The 25008-nt window shown below is 47.6% G+C and overlaps 1 long non-coding RNA gene across 2 annotated transcripts in view; it reads right to left on the reverse strand.

The window, feature by feature from the left end:
* LOC138365799 (uncharacterized) overlaps positions 1–20728 on the reverse strand; it is a 29428-nt gene extending 8700 nt beyond the window's left edge. Inside the window, exon 1 of one of the 2 annotated variants that reach the window (XR_011229006.1) lies at positions 20578–20728. This is a non-coding gene — a long non-coding RNA (uncharacterized lncRNA). Of the gene's footprint in view, positions 1–69; positions 1238–20577 lie in introns of those variants that run through there. The other variant, XR_011229007.1, reaches the window with a different exon arrangement.
* Between the last annotated feature and the right edge of the window lie 4280 nt (positions 20729–25008).

Genomic DNA, 25008 nt, shown 5'->3' on the forward strand with positions numbered 1-25008 from the left:
TTCAAGAACAAGAGGTCATAGATTTAAACTAGCTAAACACAGATGCCGAAGAAATATAAGAAAATTTACCTTCGCAAATAGAGTGGTAGACAGTTGGAACAAGTTAAGTGAGAAGGTGGTGGAGGCCAAGACCGTCAGTTGTTTCAAAGCGTTATATGACAAAGAGTGCTGGGAAGAAGGGACACCACGAGCGTAGCTCTCATCCTGTAACTACACTTAGGTAATTACACTTAGGTAATTAAACACACACTGGTGCAGATAGCAGTGTTCTCCATCAAACACACTAATCAAATACTGTACACAAGGAAATCACAATAGCGTGATCTATCTACGAGAACATATATGGATAAGGACGGGGATCGTACCAGCGCCCTGAATAACTGCCAGATGAGCACCTTAACCCTTAGACTATGATATGCTAAAGATTATTTAACCTGGTATGTGCCCAAATCTGCTAGGAGTTTGGGGTTACCCATGATGCTGCTTCGAACTCCATCTTGTTGCAAAAGATCTTCTCAAAGGCTGTTGGACCTGAGAATCTCACCGTGGATACTAAAAGAGGATGCAGAAGCACTGTGCCTACCACTCTCTTTGGTGTATAATGGATCACTGGAAACAGGAGACCTACCAGAAACATTTGGAAATCAGCTATATTATTACCAATATACAAGAAGGTTATAGGCAGAAGTCCCTGTGCTTCAGGCCGGTGTCCCTAACTTGTGTATAAACCATGAAAGTTCATGAAGACAATGATGAAAAAAAAACCAGCAGCACATTTAGAGGGAAGAAACATGAATTCACAGATGATAATTCATGCTTCACAGGTTTAATAGAATTCTGTGACCAGGTGACAAATTAGACAAGATAAAGAATTTTCTTGGGACTGTCAGAAAGCCTTTGACATATTACCCCATAAGTTGGAGAAACAGGCAAGATTGTTCCAGTGGGTAAGTATCAAAGCAGCAAAAAACCGAGTTACCCAGACGGGCCCATGCTACATGGAACTATTGTTCCAGGACCCGAATCTAAAATGATAGTTACTAGTGGGCTCACCACAGCCCATGCTACTTTGAACTCGTTCTGAGTAGCTGAATCTAAAAAACAACAACTACTACCGAGTTACAGTGAGGGGAATGCTCAGAATGGCAAGATAATAAAAGCAGAGTCCCACAGGGTTCTGTACTTGTCGGGAAAAAAACCGACCCCACTTATTATTTAATACAATATGCAACTAATTGTGTTGCTGTTCTTGTACTAATCAATTAACCAATACAAACATTAATTTAGCAACTCGTTCAAAGAAAAATCAATTATTTAAAACCTCCAGTCCAGCATTAGAATCAATAACAAATTGTTCTCTATAACTGGATCAAATAAATAAAATCAACGCCTCCCTATTGTGAGGGAATGAGTTGTCACCAGCTAAATGTTCCACTGGTGTACATGCCCGTAACGCTAGCTGTGCACTGCAGCAAGTGCACGGCCATGCACTTTGACTAGAATTGGCAACCCGTACCTGAAACATTCCATGTTTGGGCACACTGGAGAGCCTGTCATCAACATTCCAAATATGTTACAATGGCGGTTGTACCACATTTGTGGAAAGAGAGCGTGCGAGGAGTAGCTTTTATTGTGAAGAGTTGAGGGAGACAGAAGCGAGCAGAGAGTGGCGGGAGGCCGTGAAGAGGTACCCTGCCAACTGTCGCCCACTCTGTTACCATAGCAACGCCAGCGGCCATCTTGGAAGCCTCCCTGCAGACCATACAACCTCATCTGTGATTGACCGAGGAGATAGGCCGCTGTATGCCTTCCTCTGATTGGTTCCTTTGAGGATTGAGAAGTCGGCACCTTGCCTGCCCCTGGCCGGATGGGAGCCATTCTCCTTCCAGCTTCCGCCTGTGTTCGACGAAATCCTTGGTCAGCCAGCCGAGTAAAGGGCGTCGTGGCGGTAGCTACTAGTACATCTCCATTCCTCCATCAACTACGACGTGGATCCATGGGACAAACAAAATCCGGGAACTCGTCATAGGTTGCATAGGAGACAGACAGGGAGTGTATCGGAAAGAATCGTGGGAAGTGGGTAAAGTTCATACGAGCGGGTAATGGACTCGTGATTCCCCCTCCCAGTGATTAATCAGACGTTCTGATCTGCTAGTGTTTTGTAGCAGTAGAGTGAACGGGGAATATCTTTCCGATGTTCAGGGGCAGTTTTCCCATAGAAATTCATGGGAATTGAGAGAAAGCCGTTTGTTAGTGTTTGCAACCATCTTGTAGTAACACTCGCTTCGCCCGGTGGTGGTACGAAGCCGCCGTGTATAATTACCTAAGTGTAATTACAGTGCTTCCTCAGTCTAACGAACCCCGCTCTATCGAATTCCCGGAAGAGCCGAACAAATTGAATTCGGTACCAAATGTTCAGTGGAACATACAAATGTTCGATTAAGCGAGGAATGTTCGTCCAAGCGGTCACCGAGGCCGAGCGTCAGAGCTGGCTGTCATCAACTATGATTCGCCAGAGTGTAAACAGTTATGTAGTGTTTTATAATAATAATAATAATAAGAGGATAATACTCAACTCTTTATAATAATAAGAGGATAATACTCAACTCTTTAACATGCCTAACTACTCGGCAATTCACAACTGTCGTCAAATGCAGAGAGGTGGTGGTACTGCTCTTTACTACCACCAAGAACTAACATGCTTAAAAATAATTAGAACTAGAGACTGCTGTGGGGAGTATATCTTCGCCAGTTTCAGAGTCAAGGGTGCCGAGTCTGTCCTGTCTGTGGGTGCAGTCTATAGAATTCCTAACACTGATGTGTCTGAATTCAACTCGAACCTTAGAAATCTAATACTAGATAACAGATTGAACAAAAACCATCTAATTATCGCAGGGGACTTAAATATTAACCTCTGCGAGCCTGAACACCCTACTGCTGTTAGCTTCCTCAACTGTATGAATTCCTGCTTCCTCATACCCTTAATCACTAGACCAACTAGAATCACTGATAGTACTGCCACGACTCTAGATCACATCTGGACTAACATAACCTCTCCGCTTACTTCAGGTATAATCACCGATAGCACTACAGACCATTACCCCACATTTCTCTTAACTAACATTAGCAAACCACCTCTAGAGACAAGAGAGTTAAGCTTTAGGCTGCACAATGAAACTGCTATAAACAATTTTATAACTGCTGCTGATAATGTCAACTGGGAGTCTGAGTTAGGTAACATAGGGGACATCAACCTAGCAGTGCAATCTTTTCTTCAAACAACTCTTAGCCTTTATAACACCCACTGTCCTATGCTTACAAAACAAGTCGCAAGCAAAAGACTTAACAATCCTTGGCTTACAAAGGGAATACTTAAATCCATTAACAAAAAACACGACCTTGAGAAGAAGTATAGGCTAGGAACAGTCTCCAAAGAATTCTCAAAGAATTACTCGTTATTGCTATCTAAAATAATTAGACGAGCCAAAACTAAATACTATGAAGATAAATTTACCCAAATAAAGAGCAACATTAAAAAAACTTGGAGCACAATTTCACAAATATTGGGATCAAAGAAGATTTTAAATAACAAACCAACACTCCTTTCCAATAACGCTGGTCAGCTTTCAGCCTCTGATTCTGCTATTGAGTTCAATAGGTTCTTCTCTTCCATTGGGTCATCCCTTGCAAATGATATTCCATCTTCCTGTACTGATGTTAAGGACTATCTTACAGGTAACTATCCACAGTCTCTGTACCTAAAGCCTACTAGTTCCACTGATGTCAATGAAATAATCCTTTCCCTTAAAACCAAGTCTAGTGCCCTCGAGGAGATACCAACTTTAATTTACAAAAAAGCCTCCAGATCTCTAGCCCCTGCTATTGCATTGCTCTTTGTTACGAACCCGGATCCAGCGTTCGAGCCTGGAGCAGTGACAAACACGCCATCTGTGGGTCAGCTCCCGAAACCCCTTCCAAACGAACGACGACACCTAGTGAGGACAGCGTGTACTGGCCTCGAGGACCAGTTTCTAGTCTGGTTCAGCGCTCAACACCGCCGCTCCTGACCTCTGGTGAGGTGGTGCTCCGACGCCAGCGCCATCTATGGAGTGGATATGTCGGGCGTTTGTATCTGAGCCTGTGAGTGTGGTGTATTAGTGTCCCAGTTATTGATGACGTGTCTGTTTACAGAGTCGACCTGGGACCACTGTGTTGAAGGTGGAGTCAGTCTACCCGAGGCAGCCAGTCTCCATACAGTGAAGTTTGCTGCAGCTGTCGTGACGTCGTCCCCCCGGAAGAACACTGTGGTGTGTTAAGCCTGCCAGTGGAGTGGCAGTGGAAGGATTTACCCGGGACCGACGGTTGGAGACGATAATCCACTGGGGTATTGAGGACAGGAGGGTGATTGGTGATATCACACGAGACTCCTGTCTAGGGCGTACCCCTTTTATCGTTCGTGGAGTGGCCGTACCAGCCTTGGTGGCTCAGTACCTGCCAGCAGATCTGCTGGACGTGTGGTTGACGGCCTCCACGACGGTGCCCCCAGTGGACCTGTGTTGTGGCTGACCTGTGGCCAGGGTAGACTCGGCGTTCTCAGAGGACACGTCTTGAGGCCACGAAGAAAGCACCGCGGACTCAGCACCTAGCTTCGAGGATCCATAGTCTCCAGCAGAAGACTACAGTGTTGATCCCCTTTGTAAAGTGTTAATACCCCTCCCCCTTGTGTACGTTTTACTTTTATATATTTAAATGGTGAAGGTTATATTATATTATATTAAGTTCTTACCTTTCTTTCCCTACTCCCTTTAAGTTACTTGCGTCACGGATCGCATCCCTTGATAGCCTCTACTGGCTTGGGGCCGGATATATATCTTCCTCTAACTACATCAGAGTAAGAACCCCGTTGCGTCCCGAGAGGGCCGTAACACTCTTCAACAATTCACTTGAACTCCAAACCTTTCCTGACATTCTAAAAAAAGCAAGAGTAACCCCTGTCCACAAATGTGGTGATCTCACAGATGTTAACAACTACAGACCTATATCAATCCTGCCTAACTTGTCAAAAATATTCGAAAAACTAATCTACAAGCAGCTTTACTCTTTTCTAGCCAAACACAATATACTTAGCTCTTGTCAATATGGCTTCAGACCCAAAAAAAGCACTAACGATGCACTTATTAGTATGATTAACTTAATTCACGCAGCTCTTGATAAAAAGGAGTTTCCTGTTGGGTTATTTGTGGACCTGCGTAAGGCTTTTGACACTGTCAACCATCAAAACCTTCTTCTTAAATTACATCATTATGGAGTCAGAGGACACTCCCTGCAATACCTCAAATCTTATCTTACTGACAGGCTCCAGTATGTTTCTGTGAATAATACAATTTCTCCCACCCTACCCATCAACATTGGTGTTCCTCAGGGCAGCATACTTGGCCCTCTCCTCTTTCTCATCTACATTAATGACCTTCCAAATGCCTCCCAACACCTCAAACCAATTCTATTTGCTGTCGACACAACCTTCATTTACTCCAGTCCTGACCCCCTTGCTCTAAATGCCACAGTAAATACTGAGCTAGAGAAAGTCCATCTTTGGCTAACCGCCAACAAACTCACCCTTAACATTGACAAAACGTTTTATATTCTGTTTGGCAATAAATCCTCTAATCAGATAAATCTCAAAATAAACAATACCCAAATTTGTAACAAATTAGATGGCAAATTCCTTGGCGTTCTCATCGACCACAAGCTGAATTTCCAGGGTCACATTCTAAATATATAAAAAAAAAAGTTAAAAAACTGTTGGCATCCTTTCTAAGATCAGATATTATGTACCCCGCCCTGCCCTGGTTACTCTCTATTACTCCCTCATCTATCCATACCTCAACTATGGTATTGGTGCTTGGGGTTCTACTACCCAAAATCATTTACGTCCTCTAATTACTCAACACAAAGCTGCTATTAGGACAATATCCAACTCTGGCCCCAGACATCACTCGGTACCCTTACTCAAATCTCTGAATATGTTAGATATTAAGTCACTGCACATTCTCTCTTGTGTATTATACATATATAAAACGCTGAACTGTAATGCCAATCCTGACCTCAAAAGCTTCATAGAAGGTTGTAACAGAACCCATGAGCACCACACCAGAAATAAATACAGTTTTGATATTCCAAAAGTACGACTTAATCAAACTAGAAATGCTCTACAAATCAAGGGACCCAGAATGTGGAATGACCTTCCCAACCATGTTAAAGACTGTACCTCTCTCAACCAGTTTAAGATAAAAATTAAGCACTACCTAATAAATTCCCTGTAACCTACCTCACTCCTCTATTGTCAACCCATGTCTAATTTTTTTTTTGTTTAATCAACACTGTCAACCTATTGTATTTGTGCTGCTTTTTCAGTCATGTTCCCCCTTTTTTTTATCTTTATTTGTATTTGTTCTCAACACTTTTTATTCTTTATGCTCAATTAGTATTAAGTTCTAGATATTAATGTTTTTCTTGCCCGAAACGCATTGCGTAATAGTGGCTTTAGGCATTGTATATACTAGCTCTATCTATATATCAATCCATTAATGTAACATCACTTGTATGTATGTACCTTACCTGAATAAACATATTTATTTATATATTTATATTTATTTATTATCCTTACCCATTGTTTCTAGGGAGAAATGGTGATAAAAATGGTGATAAAAAGGTGTCAGGGGGGCATTGGTGAGAGTTGTTGTCAGGAGGCAAGTGGTGTCAGGGGAGGCAACACGTGACTGGCGCCTCCATGCTCCCCCCCCCCCCCTCCACCTGACCACAGAGACCAGCCACTACCTCACTCTCCTCTCGTCGTCAGATGCCAAGAGTCAATTTAATGATAATTATCGCATTATCTACACTGAAAATAGCCTTTTTATTACAAAAATGTCATATTGGAGCATTAATAATGGTGAAAATTGTGATATATACAGTACATATTTTAAACAGTTTGAACACATTTCCTTTTCACAGAATTTTTAATACAATTGGGGTGTAAATAACAGCTAGCATTGTGTGGCCGGCCGGTCGCTCTCTGAGCCATTGGGGGGGTGGGTAGGAGGGGGGGGGGGGTTTGTTTCCTGGATCCCTCCCTCCCTCCTCTAACAGCCTACGTACTGTACTAATATCTATTTAGAATAAATTTTGAGGAGGCCAATAAAACAAGCACAGGTCGTGTGAACGTTAAGCCTTGGTGAGGTGGCTGGCATCATTTGTGGTGGTGTCGGGGGGAGGCAGGCGGTGTCGGGGGGAGGCAGGCGGTGTCGGGGGGAGGCAGGCGGTGTCGGGGGGAGGCAGGCGGTGTCGGGGGGAGGCAGGCGGTGTCAGGGGGAGGCAGGCGGTGTCAGGGGGAGGCAGGCGGTGTCAGGGGGAGGCAGGTGGTGGAAAGAGGCAGGTGGGGTCAGTGGTGGAAAGTGTTGTAAGGGGAAATTGAATTGTCAGGGGAGGTGGAAGTGGAGAGAGAAGGGTGCTGACCATGCATGTCTGCCAAACCTCTCATTCATATGGATGGTGTGGGGGATGGTGTGGGTGGTGTGGGGGATGGTGTGGGTGGAGTGGGGGGATGGTGTGGGGGGGATGGTGTGAGTGGTGTGGGGGATGGTGTAGGTTGAGTGGGGGGATGGTGTGGGTGGTGTGGGTGATGGTGTGGGTGGTGTGGGGGATGGAGTGGGTGGTGTGGGGGATGGTGTGGGTGGTGTGGAGGATGGTGTGGGTGGTGTGGAGGATGGTGTGGGTGGTGTGGGTGGTGTGGGGGATGGTGTGGGTGGTGTGGGTGGTGTGGAAAAATGGCGTTTCATTACATTCAATGCTGGTTTTCTGGGGGGAGCCCCTACGGCTCCCCGGAGCTACCTCACCAAAGACTACCTAAAAAACAAAGGGACATACCCGGAAGGCGGTCGGAGAATCACTCCACAATGCAAGTCGAGACAACAACCCAAGGTATATCATTCGCCAGAAAAAAAGGGAGAACGGCCGCAGACGAAGAAAACCTATGATCACGACCATAGGAGCCAAAAACCACTGCGCCTGAGAAGAGCAAGAAGCTCTGCCACACGACCCCCAGAGGCGAATGCCAATACAAAAAGAAAACCGAGGCAAAGCAAACCTGACCCCAAGGAGCCACAACCACCAAGGAGAAGAAAAACAGGAGAGCACCCTGTCCAAAGACCAGGACGACACAGGCAGTGCATAAGCAGGCCGGAGGTGTAACAACGCACGATACAACCTGCGAAACGGCGCAGAAGGAATATCGACACCGAAAACTAGCAGCAGAAACCAAGGTGCCAGACCCAGGAACGGCCCCAAGTGCCTCTACATCCTCCGCAAGCCAATCCTATGACAGCCCCAGGAGGGAAAAGAAAACGCAGGACCAAAATGAAAATGCGACAAGTGTGCAAGACCACCTCCACAAGTGCAGCTGACAGGGAAGGAACTCGCATAAGGAGCCGCCCCGCACCAACATCCCGAAGAAGGGCAGGAGCGAAAAGACTCATTAGGAGGAGCAAAATCGCTCCCAGGAAAACTAGTAGCGCCGAGAGTGTGTGAAGAGAAGAGATATTCACAAAAGAACCAAAAGGGCCAACACCCAGAAGCTGCTGGGAAGAGGACCCACAAGCCCTAGAAAGGACCGGAGGGAAGCTCAACCGAATGACGACAGACGCATCAGAAAACGGGAAGGAGCAAAACAGTCCCGAACCTTCGAGAACAAAAAGAAGCAAACACAAAGGACGAAGGCCCCAAAACCCCGTCGTACCCGAGACCAAAAGTCATGCAGAACACCAAGATGAGGACATGACGGAAGAAGGCCCATCCCGGAAAAAGGGGCGAAGATCGTAGAAAAGCACCCACCGACTGGACGGAAACAACGGGTACAACGGACAAGGAAACCAAGCCCAAGGAGGGGCCGATGCCCACAAAGCACATGCGGAGAGGGGGAACGGAAAACCCCACACCACAAAACTGCAAGTCCCCCCCAGATGGTTAGAAACACCCCGGCGGGGACCAACGGGGCCTGAGGTCCCTCACGTGAGCCCCACCCCAGCCCCGGGAACCAACCCTGCAGGCCCCGGGGCCGAGCTGTCCCCTCAAAGCCCGAGCGTCAAGAAAAACCCCGGGGCAGCCGTGAAAAACACGAAGGAAGGGAACCCACTAGGCTCTGGAACTTGAACTGAAACCGGAGGATAGGCGAGGGGCGAGACGAAGACCCCAAGCTCATCCCCAGCCAGCACAATGAGGCGAGGACAAGACAGTGAAACCAAGGAACATGGAAAAACCAGGCCCGGCACAGCCAGACCGGCAAGGAAGGAGAGCCCCAGAGGGAGCACGGAAGGGCCGAACATAACGCCACAACCAACCCCGACACTCAGCTGCAGAACCAAAACCGCAGCAAAACGTCACCACACTCTCCGAGGAAGCGACAGAGAAGATACATAAATCGTACACGAGTGGCACACAAGGGGACACAGGCGGAAACCGAGCACCCAACTGAGCCACAGGGACGGGAGAAGAAACGTGTGCAGTGTAACAGGCAATCAAAGGAACACATTAGGCAGCCCAACATGGGCTGACCCCATACACAGCCCTAAGAGCAGAGATGAGAGTGCCCAAGAAGTACAGAATCCGCCTGACAGGCAAACGACAGGGGAGAGGCGGAAACAAAGAGCCAGAACCCAACCTGCAAGCACAAGGAGGCGAACACAAAACCTCCGACACAGGAAAACTTACTACCAAACAGGCACCCCCACCGTTGCACTGCGGAACAAGGTGGAGGTGGGGCCCCGAACTCAAGCAAGGTTAGACAAGCATAGGAGAGTGGCAGGAGGAGTACAGGCAGGACCCGCCTCTGAAGGGACAAGAGGCCACCTGCAGACACCCGTGAACCGAGGAAGGAATCAGGTGGAGAGAACAAGAGCTGCCCAGTATGGGCTAATAGCCCAGCAGTAGGCACCTCGGGTGATACGGTCCACGTTCTCAAGTACGTATGTACACCCATTCCTACTCCCAAAAACAAAAACAGCGTCAGGACGAAGGAGACGCAAAAACCGCACCAACTCACCTGCAGAACATAGGCCCTGAAAGGCCATGAAGCAAGCGTTCGAGTCCGTATCCGCCGGAGGCGGCCAGTGCACCCATGCTGGAGAGGAGGGGAGCAGCGAAGGAGGCTCCCCACCTTAGAACGAAGGGAAAAACCTCATGATTTCCCCACAGCGGCACCCCAGAACACCCCCAAAGCAACGGGGCATTGGATTAAGAAAAGAGCGAGAGGCGAAGCCCCCCGAGAATTGGAGCAGAACACGTGTGCACTCCGCCCGGAACCAAAACAAACTCCCATGGCGCATGCGCAGGACGCAAAAGAAAGTAGCCCAACCAGGCGAAAAGTAGCCCAACCAGGCGAGAAGTAGCCCAACCAGGCGAGAAGTAGCCCAACCAGGCGAGAAGTAGCCCAACCAGGCGAGAAGTAGCCCAACCAGGCGCAAAGTAGCCCAACAAGGTGAGAAGTAGCCCAACCAGGCGCGAAGTAGCCCAACCGGGCGCGAAGTAGCCCAACAAGGCGAGAAGTAGCCCAACAAGGCGAGAAGTAGCCCAATAAAGCGAGAAGTAGCCCAACAAGGCGAGAAGTAGCGCAACCGGCTACAAGGAGCCCAACCGGCCACAAAGGAGCCCAAACGGCCACAAAGGAGCCCAAACGGCTACAAAGGAGCCCAAACGGCGACAAGGAGCCCAAACGGCGACAATGAGCCCAAACTGCTACAAGGAGCCCAAATGACTACAAGGAGCCCAAACGGCTACAAGGAGCCCAAACGACTACAAGGAGCCCAACCTGTCCAGAACAGAAGGAACCAGTATGGAGGAAAACTCCGGGACACGCACGAGGAAGCCGCAAAGGCCAACCGCACCGCAGGCGAAGAGATGCGGTTAGCCGAAAACCTCCTGAAGACGGAACCGTAGAAACCACAGGGACACGGAACCGAACCCGGGGAGGATACCTGGTTGATACCTGGTTGATGGGGTTCTGGGAGTTCTTCTACTCCCCAAGCCCGGCCCGAGGCCAGGCTTGACTTGTGAGAGTTTGGTCCACCAGGCTGTTGCTTGGAGCGGCCCGCAGGCCCACATACCCACCACAGCCCGGTTGGTCCGGCACTCCTTGGAGGAATAAATCTAGTTTCCTCTTGAAAATGTCCACGGTTGTTCCGACAATATTTCTTATGCTTGCTGGGAGGACGTTGAACAACCGCGGACCTCTGATGTTTATACAGTGTTCTCTGATTTTGCCTATGGCACCTCTGCTCTTCACTGGTTCTATTCTACATTTTCTTCCATATCGTTCACTCCAGTACATTGTTATTTTACTGTGTAGATTTGGTACTTGGCCCTCCAGTATCTTCCAGGTGTATATTTGATATCTCTCTCGTCTTCTTTCTAGTGAGTACATTTGGAGGGCTTTGAGACGATCCCAATAATTTAGGTGCTTTATTGCGTCTATGCGTGCCGTATATGTTCTCTGTATTCCCTCTATTTCAGCAATCTCGCCTGCTCTGAAGGGGGAAGTGAGTACTGAGCAGTACTCAAGACGGGACAACACAAGTGACTTGAAGAGTACAACCATTGTGATGGGATCCCTGGATTTGAAAGTTCTCGTAATCCATCCTATTATTTTTCTGGCTGTCGCAATATTTGCTTGGTTATGCTCCTTAAACGTTAGGTCGTCAGACATTATTATTCCCAAATCCTTTACATGCTGTTTTCCTACTATGGGTACATTTGATTGTGTTTTGTACTCTTGTATTATGTTTAAGGTCCTCATTTTTACCGTACCTGAGTACCTGGAATTTATCACTGTTAAACATCATGTTATTTTCTGATGCCCAGTCGAAAACTTTATTAATATCAGCTTGAAGTTTTTCAATATCCTCAGCCGAGGTAATTTTCATACTGATTTTTGTGTCATCTGCAAAGGATGATACGAAGCTGTGACTTGTATTTTTGTCTAAATCTGATATGAGAATAAGGAAAAGCAGCGGTGCAAGGACTGTACCCTGAGGTACAGAGCTTTTCACTGCACTTGGACTAGATTTTATATGGTTGACAGTTACTCGCTGAGTCCTGTTTGACAGAAAACTGAGTATCCAGCGTCCTACTTTACCGGTTATTCCCATTGACTTCATTTTGTGTGCTATCACACCATGGTCACAGTTATCGAAAGCCTTTGCGAAGTCTGTGTATATCACATCAGCATTCCGTTTCTCTTCTAATGCCTCAGTGACTTTGTCGTAGTGCTCAAGTAGCTGTGAGAGGCACGATCTTCCCGCTCGAAATCCATGTTGGCCTGGGTTGTGAAGGTCATTGGTCTCCATAAAATTGGTGACCTGACTCCTAATCACTCTCTCAAATACTTTTATGATGTGCGATGTTAGTGCAACTGGTCTATAATTTTTTGCCAATGCTTTGCTCCCTCCCTTGTGTAAAGGGGCTATGTCTGCTACTTTAAGTGCATCTGGTATCTCCCGTGTCCAAGCTCTTCCTCCACACTATAGTGAGTGCCTGTGCTACCGGCACTTTGCATTTCTTTATAAATATTGAATTCCATGAGTCTGGACCTGGGGCCGAGTGCATGGGCATGTTTTCAATGTCTTTTTCAAAATTTAGTGTGCTCGTGTTTATATCAGTTATATTTACTGGGGTTTGAATATCCCGCATAAAGAAATTGTCTGGATCTTCCACCTTCATGTTGTTTATTGGAGTGCTAAACATGTCCTCATACTGCTTTTTTAGGATTTCACTAATTTCTTTGTCATCCTCCGTGTATGAACCTTCACTTGTACGAATAGGTCCAATACTGGCAGTGGTTTTTGCTTTTGATTTCGCATATGAGAAGAAATATTTTGGATTTTTCTTTATTTCCTGAATTGCTTTCTGTTCTAACTGCCTTTCTTCAGTTTCATATGAGTGTTTCAATTTCCGCTCGATTTCTTCAATCTCCCTATTTAAATTATTCCTCCTTTGACGGGAAATTCGTGTCTGCATAAGCAGTTCCGTTATTTTTTTCCTGCGTTTATAGTGTCGTCTGCGTTCTCTTTCTACGTTAGATCTCATTCTAGCTTTCCTCAAAGGAACATGTTTCAGACAGACTTGATACGTTTCTGAAGTCAGTTTTTCTATCCCTTCTGTAGGACTTGTATTATTTAGAACAGTTCCCCATGGAATGTTTGTAAGTTCCCTGTTTATTATCTCCCAGTCTATACTTTTATTATTAAAATTGAATTTACTGAATAGCCCCTCTCGCTTTATCAACGTTTTAGGTCTATTCTGAGTATTGATGGTCGTTTGTCACAGAATCTAAGATTTGTCACAGAATCTAAGTAGTTCTCTAATCTGTGGTTGGTTAGGTCCTGATAGATTTCCTGGTATAATATTATTGTTTGCTATTTTCCACCTGAGACTAGGCAAGTTGAAGTCACCTAGGAAGATAATATCAGGTATCGGGTTCTCCAAATTATCAAGGCTATTCTCTATTTTGCTTATCTGTTCTGTGAATTCCTCAGCCGTTGCATCTGGCGGTTTGTATATTAGTATAATCACTAAATTTATTTTCTCTATTTTTAATCCCAGTACCTCTACCACCTCATTTGTAACGTAGGAGCAGAACCCAAGCCCAAATCGTACGCAGAGGGGGGAAAGAAAACCCCACTCCTCGTAACAGTAATCCCCGCTCAGAAGGACGGAAATCCAGGCGGGGCGCAATGGAGCCCAAGGCCCCCAAGGCCGCTCCTCCCCAACCCCAGGAGCCTCGGCACCAGGCCCCGGGGCCGAGTCGACCTCCAAAGCCCCGGCCTTACAAGAAAAAGCCGGGGTAGCCGAGAGAGCTGAAAGAGAAGGGGGCCCACTGGAGAAAACCCCGGAGCATCGGCCGGAGGAACAGACTCAAATGCCTCCGCAGCCACCCCGGACGGGGCAACCCCCGAAACTGCCCAAGTCTCAGAACCTCTAACTCCGCCCCGACCCCGGAGCCTGCAGACGCGTAGGGGCCGGAAGCAGGAGGGGGAAAAACAAGGGGGGCATGGAAGGAACCAAGGCCGAAGCGACCAAAGCCACCCAAGCGGGGCAGCATCGGGGCGTCCGGGGAAGCGACAAACCAGAGCGCGTTGCAACATCCTACCCTGCAACGCGCGAGCTGCCTGCACCCATTGGAATTCATCAGCAGACTGGGTGAATGGAGTCACGAACAAGCAACAAAGCTCGCAGGACTCAAGGGTCGAATGTGTCACCGACCCAAAAGGCAGCATGACGGAGGCAAAAACAAGGCGAGTCAACCTGAGAAAGGGACAGAGCAACCCTCAACTCGCACAAAGCGAGAGGGGACGCAAGGGTCTCCACTATCGGACCCGAGAGCCCCCGGGGGGTTTCCCAGGGCCCCTAGACTGGGTCTGCAAAGGGTTATCCCAGGCAGGGCAGTGCTAACCGGCGCCCCAAACTACCAAGCAAACTGCTAAAGCTGAACCCACGGGACGTGTCCACTCGCGAGGGCAAAGCAGGGGGTGCCACCACACAAACGAACCTAATATAAGGGGAGGGGGAACACAAGGAAGACCCCCCTACCAGGCAAAAACAATTATAAAAGAAAAAGCCACACAAGTGGACAACGTACCCAGAGGGAACAGAGCCGGCTGCTGTCATAGGTGAAAACTAGCTACGCAGTACCCTGCGCCCCACCAGTGCGATAACTACCACTTACCCCAAGGTAAACAAGGGAGTGAAACCCCCAAACCCTCGGGGCGGCCAAACGCTAAGCAGCGAAAAGCCAACAGAGGTAGACCCAAGGTGACTTGTGGAAGGCAACCCCAAGCCCCAAGGGCGGTACTTACAGGGCACTCAGGGAAGGTGACCCTAAGCACATGCAGCCCGAGTACCTGAGAATACTACTCCCAGCTCACACGACCACCATAAGAGCAGCACTGCAAACAAGTTACAGCACTGAGACAAGACTGGAGCTGGAGCCACACGACCGTGCATGATCCCATCAGCCGAGGAACTGGGGCAGGGATCGCCGGCGCGGGGGTCTGGGGCTCCCCCTTCCCGGGGAGGGGGGAGCTGCGCAGACATGCGGCGCGGCTCGCGTGACGTCATGCTTGTTAGTTCGTTTTCCTGGGGGATTCTGTCCACTCGTTTGTCGATTTTTGTTGTTTAACCAGAATAGGGGTTTGTTTTGTGGCGCTTACCTTTCTGGGTGCCTGTCCCGGTCGATGGCAGATATAGAATGCTCCAAATCACATGCGCATTTCTATGGGCCATTGCTCCCTGTGCCTCTCTGAGGGGGCCAGGTTCTGGCTCGTGGTCCCCGGTAGGCCTAGAACTCCACCCACATCGACTGATGCAAAATAGTTAGGGTATCCATATCAGCCATGGATAGCTCCGGGGAGCCGTAGAGGCTCCCGCTAGAAATATGTATGAATACCTGCCAAACAGACAGAATCGAAAAAACCAGAGTTGAATGTAATGAAATGCCATTTTCTGGGCGAGTCCCGGAGGCTCCACAGAGCTATCCAGGCTGAATCGATATGTATAACTTTCTGGCATCAGTCAAGGTGCTAGGAATTCTTGCCTAATGGCACCACGAGCCAGAACCTGGCCCCCTCAGAGAGGCACGAGGAGCAATGGCCTATAGAAACCTCCTTGTGGTTGGGAGCATTCTATGTCTGCCATCGACTGGGATAGGCACCCAGAAAGGTAGGCGCCCCAAAACAAACCCCCTATTCTGGTGAAAATATTGCTACCAAAAGCCGAACGAGTAGACAGAACTCCCCAAACAAAATTATCAAACTAGCATGACGTCATCATGTCACCGCGCCATCTGTGCAACCCCCCCCCCCCCCCTCCCCGGAAGAGGGAAGGGGGAGCCCCAGACCCTCCACGCCGGCGATCCAACTGGCAGTTCTTAGGCTGGATGTCAAAATACTCTAAAAACGCCGCCGACCAGAGGAAGGGAGGGATGCCGGGGAGCCTCCGGGACTCGCCCAGAAAAATGGCGTTTCATTACATTCAACGCTGGTTTTCTGGGGAGAGCCCTGTCGGCTCCCCGGAGCTACCTCACTACAGATAAGGAAAACAGGAAAGGAACCAGGAGGCGGACGCAACGTGCCCTAACCTAAAAACCAAGACCACAGACAAAATAAAGACCAAAACGAAAAGAAAATAAACCACCCAGACCAACGACCAGGATGGCACCAGAACTCAAGAGCAGGCCGGAAGGGAAACAACGCCCAGGACAGCAAGCAGAACGGAGCAGAAGGAACCGCAACACCGAACACAAGCAGGAGTGGCTCCGCCAGCACCACGTAATACGAGGTGACAGGACACGGTCCCAGACGACGGACCCGGAACAACCCTGAAGGGAAGACAAGCCAACCCTATCAGAGACCGAAGTAACCTTCGCAGTGATACAAAAACCAGAAGGACTACCAGGAAAACCACACACCGCCCCCGAGTTGAAACACGCAGGTGGGAGACCAATAACGAACCTACCAGTGCCGAAACAAACAACTAGTAACTAGCACCACGAACTAAAGCGCAAAACGCGAATCGAAAAACAGCGACCCCTCAACCCAAAGGAGCAACATAACCAGCTCCAGCAGGGAAGAATGACACACGCATCCCTGAGGCATCCAAGAGGAGAACTACGCAGGACGTGAACCGCAGGAAAGCAAACACCCCCGTTCCGGAAAAGGAACAAAGAAAAACAGGAGCCAGAACCGGAACCCAGCTACCGGTTCCAAGAAAAGGAACCAGTAAGGCAGGAGCAGCGAACCAAAAGTCCACAATCCTCCACAGACAGCGCAACACCGAAGCCTCCAGTAAGTCACAAAGAAAATCGTAGGAACTCAGTACCAAAATGGAACACCGGAGAAGTCCAAAAGCAGGGAACTGAACATGGACAGAGGCCTACCCGATCACCCAACATCAGGATAGTCAAGAAGCACCGACCCAGATACACAAACAAGTGTAGCATAGGAGGAAAAACGGAAATAGGTAAGGAAAACCCCGAATACGGACCAAGGAGCAGCCGGGAAGTAATGCACACGACCAACCACAAAATGTGTAGAGGAGCGCGTACAAACCCGAGGGATCTCATGGATAGAAGGGTGCAGCCAGGCACCGAAGATAGGCAAGGAATGAGTGTCCAGATAGGGAAAAGACCCAGGTGCCGACAACGAAACCAAAAGCACCGAAATGCGAGGCAGAGCCCCACAGGACAACAAAGAACAAGAGACATGGACAAAGGAGTCACTGAAGACACATGCAAGGTGACCAAACACAACACACCAAACACCCCTGTTAGTAGCTATCGACGCAACCCTGCCAAGCAGGGAAGAGTAAACAAGGATGGAGCAGTGACCAAGGGAGGTGTAGCGAGTAGATTATCCCAATAATATACTCGCTCCAAATGTATTAGCCTAATGAGAGAAGCAAAGCTTTTCACAGTACTAATTATGGAACTCAAACCTTGTCCTACGTCCAGTCAATATTCCTGCCAACCTTTGGAGAACGGTGAGGTGTTGCCCGAGCATATAAGCAGCAGAGTACCGAATAATAACTAGTCTACTTTCAAGTGTGGTCTAGAACAGACACTTGCAAGATACTGTACCGACTCTCAGTGCGCTCAACACACACCATTGCTCACCAAAGTATCACCCGCATACTTCTGTATACTCGACCAAATATATTTAGTCTCTTAGTGTTTGTTTATTGTCACCATTCTTTACGTAACAATATAACTGGTACAGTAGCACATGCCACCCTTGTGGCACATTTTGGACACGAAACAATGGGTATAAAATGGATAAGTGTAGATTTAGGAAAGACTTGAGGAAATACTGGTACGGTAACAGGTTCGTTGATTTGTGGAACCAAATACCGCGTAACGTGGTGGTGGTCTCACAAATGGTGCAAGCGTGGGTTGGGCACATATATGAGTGGGAATGGGTGGTAAGAAATAGGAGCTGCCTTGTATGGGCCAATAAGCCCTCTGCAGTTCCTCTGTTCTTATGTCCGTATGTCCGTATGCACAAGTGGACACAGGAGGAAGATGAGTACCCAAAGGAGCCACAGACACGAAAAAGAACCTGATCAATGTCAGAGGGAAAAGGAAGTGGAAAGCACTAGGAAGCTACGTGGTGGAGGCAGACTCCACCCACAGGAGCAAACGCAGAGAAGACAGAGCCCAGGAGGCTCAGGAAACTGCACAACCGTCGACCGACAGGAGATGCGGGGCCCAAGAGCCAGAGCTCGACCCCCGCAAGCACCCCACCAAAAGGCGAGAAAAAGCACCTGGCCGACAGGGGTGCCAGACATGACAATCTCACCTACAGAGCAGACACACAACCATACCACAACACAGGCGAGCCAAGTAACATACCAGGAGCATCGCTAGTGGTGCGCTCAAACGCCATGCATACTCGAGGCAGTAGGCATTGTATGTACCGTTACCTGAATAAAAATCGGAAGTCTAAGGAGAAATACGTATAGAGGTGCGCGCCCCACAGAAGACGAGGAGTAGTACAGAGGGGGAGGAGAAGGCGCCACGCCGAGCCATCCCACACCCAGAAGCAGAGGAAGAACGAAAGGATGCCAAATATATAAAATCCAGAAACCCTCGGCATCCAGAGGGCTACGACTGGAGGGAGAAAACGAGCAGGAAGCCATAGAAAACCGCGAGAAACAACGCGAACACACGAGCATACCGCCTACAAACAAAACGCATACCCCGGCCCCAGCGCGCGAGGTACAAAACGTACCACCCAGTGGACGGGTGGCGTGGCTTGCACATCAGGCGGACACACATATCGTACAAACACATCGTAAACACACATCGTACAAACACCAGAAAGGCGTGCATAACGAAGACGAAGAACGCCGAAACTGGAAGTAGAGACGACGCGAAAACGAAGCGAAAGAAAACAGAGGACGGAAGGTAACCAACGAGGCCGACAAAAAACCAGAAGGAAAACCACTTCAGAAATCAACAGATGTTCCAATAATATTGGAAGGTACGAAGAGACGCGCGAACCAATGAGAACCACGATAAGCAAGCACATACACACAGAGGTACATATGGACAAAAATATACCCCCTGATCAAGGGACACTCAGGGACCCCGATACGAAGGGAACAGCATCGCGACATAAGACCAAAAAGGATAAGGAATAGGGGGTGAAACACACCCTCAGGAACGACGGGACCAACGAACCCGAAGGAACACGGAACCGAACTCAGGGAGGGGTATACCCGAAAACAACAGGAACACAAGAGAGGGAAGGAACAACCCCACTCTGAGGAACTGCCAGCCCCTCACCAAAGGTACAAGGACCCAGGAGGGGCAAACGGGGCCGAGGCCCTTCAGGCAACCCCTCCCTAACCCCGGGAACCTCGACAGCATGACCCGGGGCCGAGCCGCACCCCCAAAGCCCTAGCTTGACAAGGAAAAGCCGGGGCAGCCGTACAAACATTAAGGAAGGGAGCCCACTGAACAGACCCATACGGCACGGCTGGAGGAACCAACTCGAATGCCTCCACCGCCACCCCGGAAGAGGAAATCCCCGAGACCGCCCTAGTCTCAACCCAACCAGACCCCGCTTGAACCCCGAAACCTGCCTACGGTTCGGAGCCGGAAACAAGGGAGGAAGTGTGCAGAACAGAAGGGGAAGGACAAGGAGTGGAAGGAGCCAGAGCCGAAGCGACCCCCACCCCCAAGTCCGGACCCCAACAATCAAAACAGGGCAGCCTCGGGGCATCCGGGGCCACAAACAACCAAGAGCGTTGCAGCAACCTACACCCAGCAAGCAACGCAGCAGCTGCCTGCACCCGATTATCATGACCAGTGGCCTGGGTGAACGAGAGCGCGTACCGACAACACCCATTGCACGACACCGGATCATAAGAAACAAAGACCCAACAGGCAGCATGGCAGAAGCACAACTTGTGAGTGTCACCCTGAGACAAGGGGACAGCAACCGTCAAACTCGTAGGACACGAGGGGGACTCCAGGGACACACCTATAGGACCACAGAGCCCCCGTGGGGTTTCCCAGGGCCCTTAGCCTTTGGTACACGCTAAAGGGAAGCCCAGGCAGGGTACCATGAACCGGCGCCCAAGTCTACCAAGCAAACTTCTAAAAGCTGAACCCCCGGGACGTGTCCACTCATGGGGGGCCTAGCAGAAGAAATTGAAACAAAAACATCTAAAACAGTAAAAGGGGCCCATAAAGGCAGACCCCCACCAGGCAAAAACAAAAACAAAAGTAAAACCCCGCAAGAGGACAACGTACCCAGGCGGAACAGAGCCGGCCGCTGTTATTGGTGAAAACTAGCTGTATGGTACCCCGCGCCCCTACCAGTGACAAAAAACTACCACCTACCCAGAGACAAACCAGGGCAACAAAATCCCAGCCGACTCCAAGGGCAGCCCAGTACCGAGCAGTAAAGGACACAGCGGAGGTAGAACCCAAGGTGACTTGTGGAAGGTGGCCCCAAGGGCAGTACTTACAGGGCACCTAAGGAAGATAGCCCTAGGCGCATGCAGCCCGAGTACCATGGAATCTTACTCCTGGCTCACACCCCACCGGTAGAGACAATCCACACCACAAGGCACAGAACTGAAACAAAAACCAGAGCCAGAGGCACTCGACCGGCCAGTAATTTCATCAGTCAAGAACTGCCAGTTGGATCGCCGGCGTGGAGGGTCTGGGGCTCCCCCTTCCCCCTCCCGGGGAGGGGGTGGGGGGGTTGCGCAGACGGCAGCACAGCGACATGATGACGTCATGCTGGTTTGATAATTTTGTTTGGGGATTTCTGTCCACTCGTTCGGCTTTCGGTAGCAATATTTTCACCAGAATAGGGGTTTGTTTTGGGGTGCCTATCTTTCTGGCTGCCTATCCCGGTCAATGGCAGACATTGAATGCTCCCAACCACAAGGGGGTTTCTATAGGCCATTGCTCCTCGTGCCTCTCTGAGGGGGCCAGATTCTGGCTCGTGAACCCCAGTAGGCAAGAACTCCTAGCACTTTGACTGATGCCAGAAAGTTATACATATCCATTCAGGCTGGATAGCTCCGGGACTCACCCAGAGAAGTTAAAGAAACAAAGTATAAAGAGTGCTTTTTTAAAATAAATGGCGTGAGCACATAGTGACCAAAACAAAGATGCCACTGGCATGAGGAAAGACAAACCAGAAGAGATTGATTTTGGTGACTTTGATGAGGAAAACATTAGCAGGAGTGGCTTTCACAAAAAGTTGTGAACAAAATAGAGATCTTTGTAAAGTATCATGTGGATACAATTAACAATTTAAGCAGCAGTAATGAAAAATTGAGAAACAAGATTACAGCTCTGGAAGGTCAAACAACCAGCATTGAATGTAATGAAACACCAGTTTCTGGGTGAGGCCCAGAGGCTTCCTGAGGCTATCATCACTGATTAACCTCTCCCACTCTACCAATAACCGTTGGAGTGCCACAGGGCAGCATCTTGGGACCTCTCCTATTTCTTATGTACATCAATGATCTGTCTAATGTCTCTAACATTCTGAAACCTATTTTGTTTGCTGATAATACAACCCTCATCTACTCTAACCCCAACCCACATACACTAAATAATGTTGTTAATAATGAACTAAAAAAAGTCCACTTATGGATGTCAACCAACAAACTAACACTTAACATAGAAAAGACCTACTACATCTTATTTGGAAGCAAATCTACAAATGCAATTCAGCTTCAGATAGACAATGTAAATATTAGCAATAAAAATGATGGCAAGTTTCTTGGCCTATTCCTAGACAAGAGACTCAACTTCAGTACCCACATACAACACATAACTAAGAAAGTCTCTAAAACAGTTTGTATACTCTCCATAATCAGATATTATGTACCTAACTCTGCTCTCATCTCTCTATATTATGCACTAATCTATCCGTATCTTAATTATGGTATTTGTGCATGGGGTTCAACCACTGCAAACCACCTCAAGTCCATCATTACCCAGCAAAAATCTGCTATCAGAATAATAACAAATTCTGCTTTCAGACAACACTCAGCCCCCTTGTTTAACTCCCTAAACATGCTAAACATAATCTCACTCCACAAATTCTCTTGTGTCAACTACATTTACAAAACCCTGTTCTTAAATGCAAATCCTGCTCTGAAATTCTCCCTGGACAGATGTAATAGAACCCATTATCACCACACCAGAAATAAATATCTCTGATATCCCCAGAGTCAAACTTAACCTGTGTAAACACTCTATGCAAATAAATGGACCCAGTCTATAGAACCCACTCCCTCTCGGCCTCGTAGCCTGGTGGATAGCACGCAGGACTCGTAATTCTGTGGCGCGGGTTCGATTCCCGCACGAGGCAGAAACAAATGGGCAAAGTTTCTTTCACCCTGAATGCCCCTGTTACCTAGCAGTAAATAGGTACCTGGGAGTTAGTCAGCTGTCAAGGGCTGCTTCCTGGGGGTGGAGGCCTGGTCGAGGACCGGGCCGCGGGGACACTAAAGCCCCGAAATCATCTCAAGATGACCTCAAGATCTTTAATTGAAAAGCTGTCCAACTTTTGCATCATTCAAAAACAATACTAAAAAGTACATAATTTCATCTTCATAGTTTTTACCTTTTGCTTTAAAATTGCACTATATCTATTGTTACCCAATCTCACAATCTTTATGTACCCAATCCGATCATCTTTACCATTGTGATCATTGCTGTCTTCTTATATGTGCTGTCAATCTGCTGTATGGTGTCTATTAATCTTGTTTAAATTACCAATCAAGCTGTCAAGCTGTCAATGTAATCAATCAGAGCTTTAAAATACCAATATACTTAAATATACTTACTAATCTCTCTCATCTCTTTTTTTTCTTGCAATGTATTTGTTTTCATTTTATTAATTCTGCTAGAATTTACCTACGTAAAATTATCTGTTAGATTAACCCTTAACATGCTAGGGGTATAATATCCTTTCTATCCCACAGGCGAATGTAATTTTGAAAAAAAAAAAAAAAAAAAAAAAAAAAAAATTTCTTCCTAACCTGTTAATTTGTGTTCACTGATCACGGGAAAAATAATAAAAAAATCGTAAGTGGCATATATTGCCCGCTATAGAGCGGGGAAGTCTGGCAAATTATAGGCGCTGACTCAGCGTGCGTCCCAGGCGGTCTGTTGCTCGCCAGCTGTCAGGCCGGAGTTGCCACAAAGAGATAATTACCTAATTATTTCAATGTCTCTGATTGATTTTTCATAGTTTTTTTGCTGTAATATTATTCAATAGTGTGTAGTTTGATATATTTATATAATAAAATGAGTGAATCATTGCTGTACTCAAAAATATGGTGTGCATATTGTTGATTCAATTATGTTCATCAATCAGTGAACAAATACTTTGTCGGTTATTACACTATAAGCACAGGTTATATATATCTGCGTGTTTTGTTCACTATAACGAACCACTAAGTAGCTATTATGAGTCAAAAAGTAACGAGGAGTGACCGCCGTGTACCAGCCAGCCACTCCTGCCCTCCCTCAAGTTATCTGACTCGCCCACATTCTCCTCCCACAATACTGTTTTTGCTATAATTCACTATATACAGACATTATATATAAGTATCTACATGTTTTGTTCACCATAACTGTACATCTAAGCTTGTATGGTGAGTAAAGGCACAAAGATGTAGGACCTCACACAGTCAGCTGATGGCTGCCGCCCTCAAGGCCAGAGGCACTAATATTTCTCCTCCAACAATACTGTGTGGTGTTATTACGCTATATATCTTATATACAGACGTTATCTATAAGTATTTACATGTTTTGTTCACCATAACTGTACATCTAAGTTTGTATGGTGAGTAAAGGCACAAAGATGTAGGACCTTACACAGTCAGCTGATGGCTGCCGCCCTCAAGGCCAGATGCACTAATATTTCTCCTCCAACAATACTGTGGGGTGTTATTACTCTATATACACACATTATATATAAATATCTACCTGTTTTATTAGCCATACTTATACAAATAAACTGGTATGGTGCCCAAAGACCATCGTGGTAATCAGTAAACAACACTGTCGTCTGCACAGTGGTGTCGTGCAGACGATGCCACCGCCCTCACCAAAATGGCGGCTCCAAACCTTCTCTTGCTGTTTGTACCCTCTATACACACGTTATATATACGTATCTACATTTGTGTTCACCATAGCGAACCACTAAGCTGGTATGGTGAGTGCAGTCAATAAAAGGTGGCCACACACAGTCAGAAGACATTGCCACCACCCTCCCTCCCACAGCATTACTCCTCCCTCCATGGCGCACAGCGCTAAATATCACCATAATCCTGCTATTATCAAAACTCTGGTCAGTTTTATCTCAGTCAAGGGTCTTCTGCAATAATATCATCGCTACATAATAGCATGAACAAGTATATTTTGGCAATTTTAGGAGATGCTGTGGTCACAAGCTGAACAGCAGTGCTGTTAGCTCATGCTGTGTGCGTCAGGCTTGGTTGCTCACTCAATACTGAGGCCAATAACACCCGGGAGTTTGGCCCATGATTTTTTTTTAAATGGTGTCTGTTTACAAGAGCCCTGATGAAGGTGTGGTGAACCCCGTGTATCCACGGGCCGTTTAAATCTTGCGTAGTACTCCAACACGTCATATGACGTGATGCGCAGTTGACTGGAACGTCCAACAGGTCATATGACGTGATGCGCACTTTAAGGGTTAAGGACCTGCCAAAACGCTGCACGTACTAGTGGCTTTACAAAATTGTAAATACTATGCTATGTATTCTCCAGACCCAATGTACCTTCTTGTATATAAATAAATAAATAAATAAATTAGGTGCCATATTACCAAGTGTCATCAGTTGCAGAGTTCTTTGTGCCTAAAAGGAACAACGAGTCAGAACCTGGCCCCCCTCAGAGAGGTG

The sequence above is a fragment of the Procambarus clarkii genome, chromosome 18, assembly GCF_040958095.1.
Source record: "Procambarus clarkii isolate CNS0578487 chromosome 18, FALCON_Pclarkii_2.0, whole genome shotgun sequence".
Lineage (NCBI taxonomy): Eukaryota > Metazoa > Arthropoda > Malacostraca > Decapoda > Cambaridae > Procambarus > Procambarus clarkii.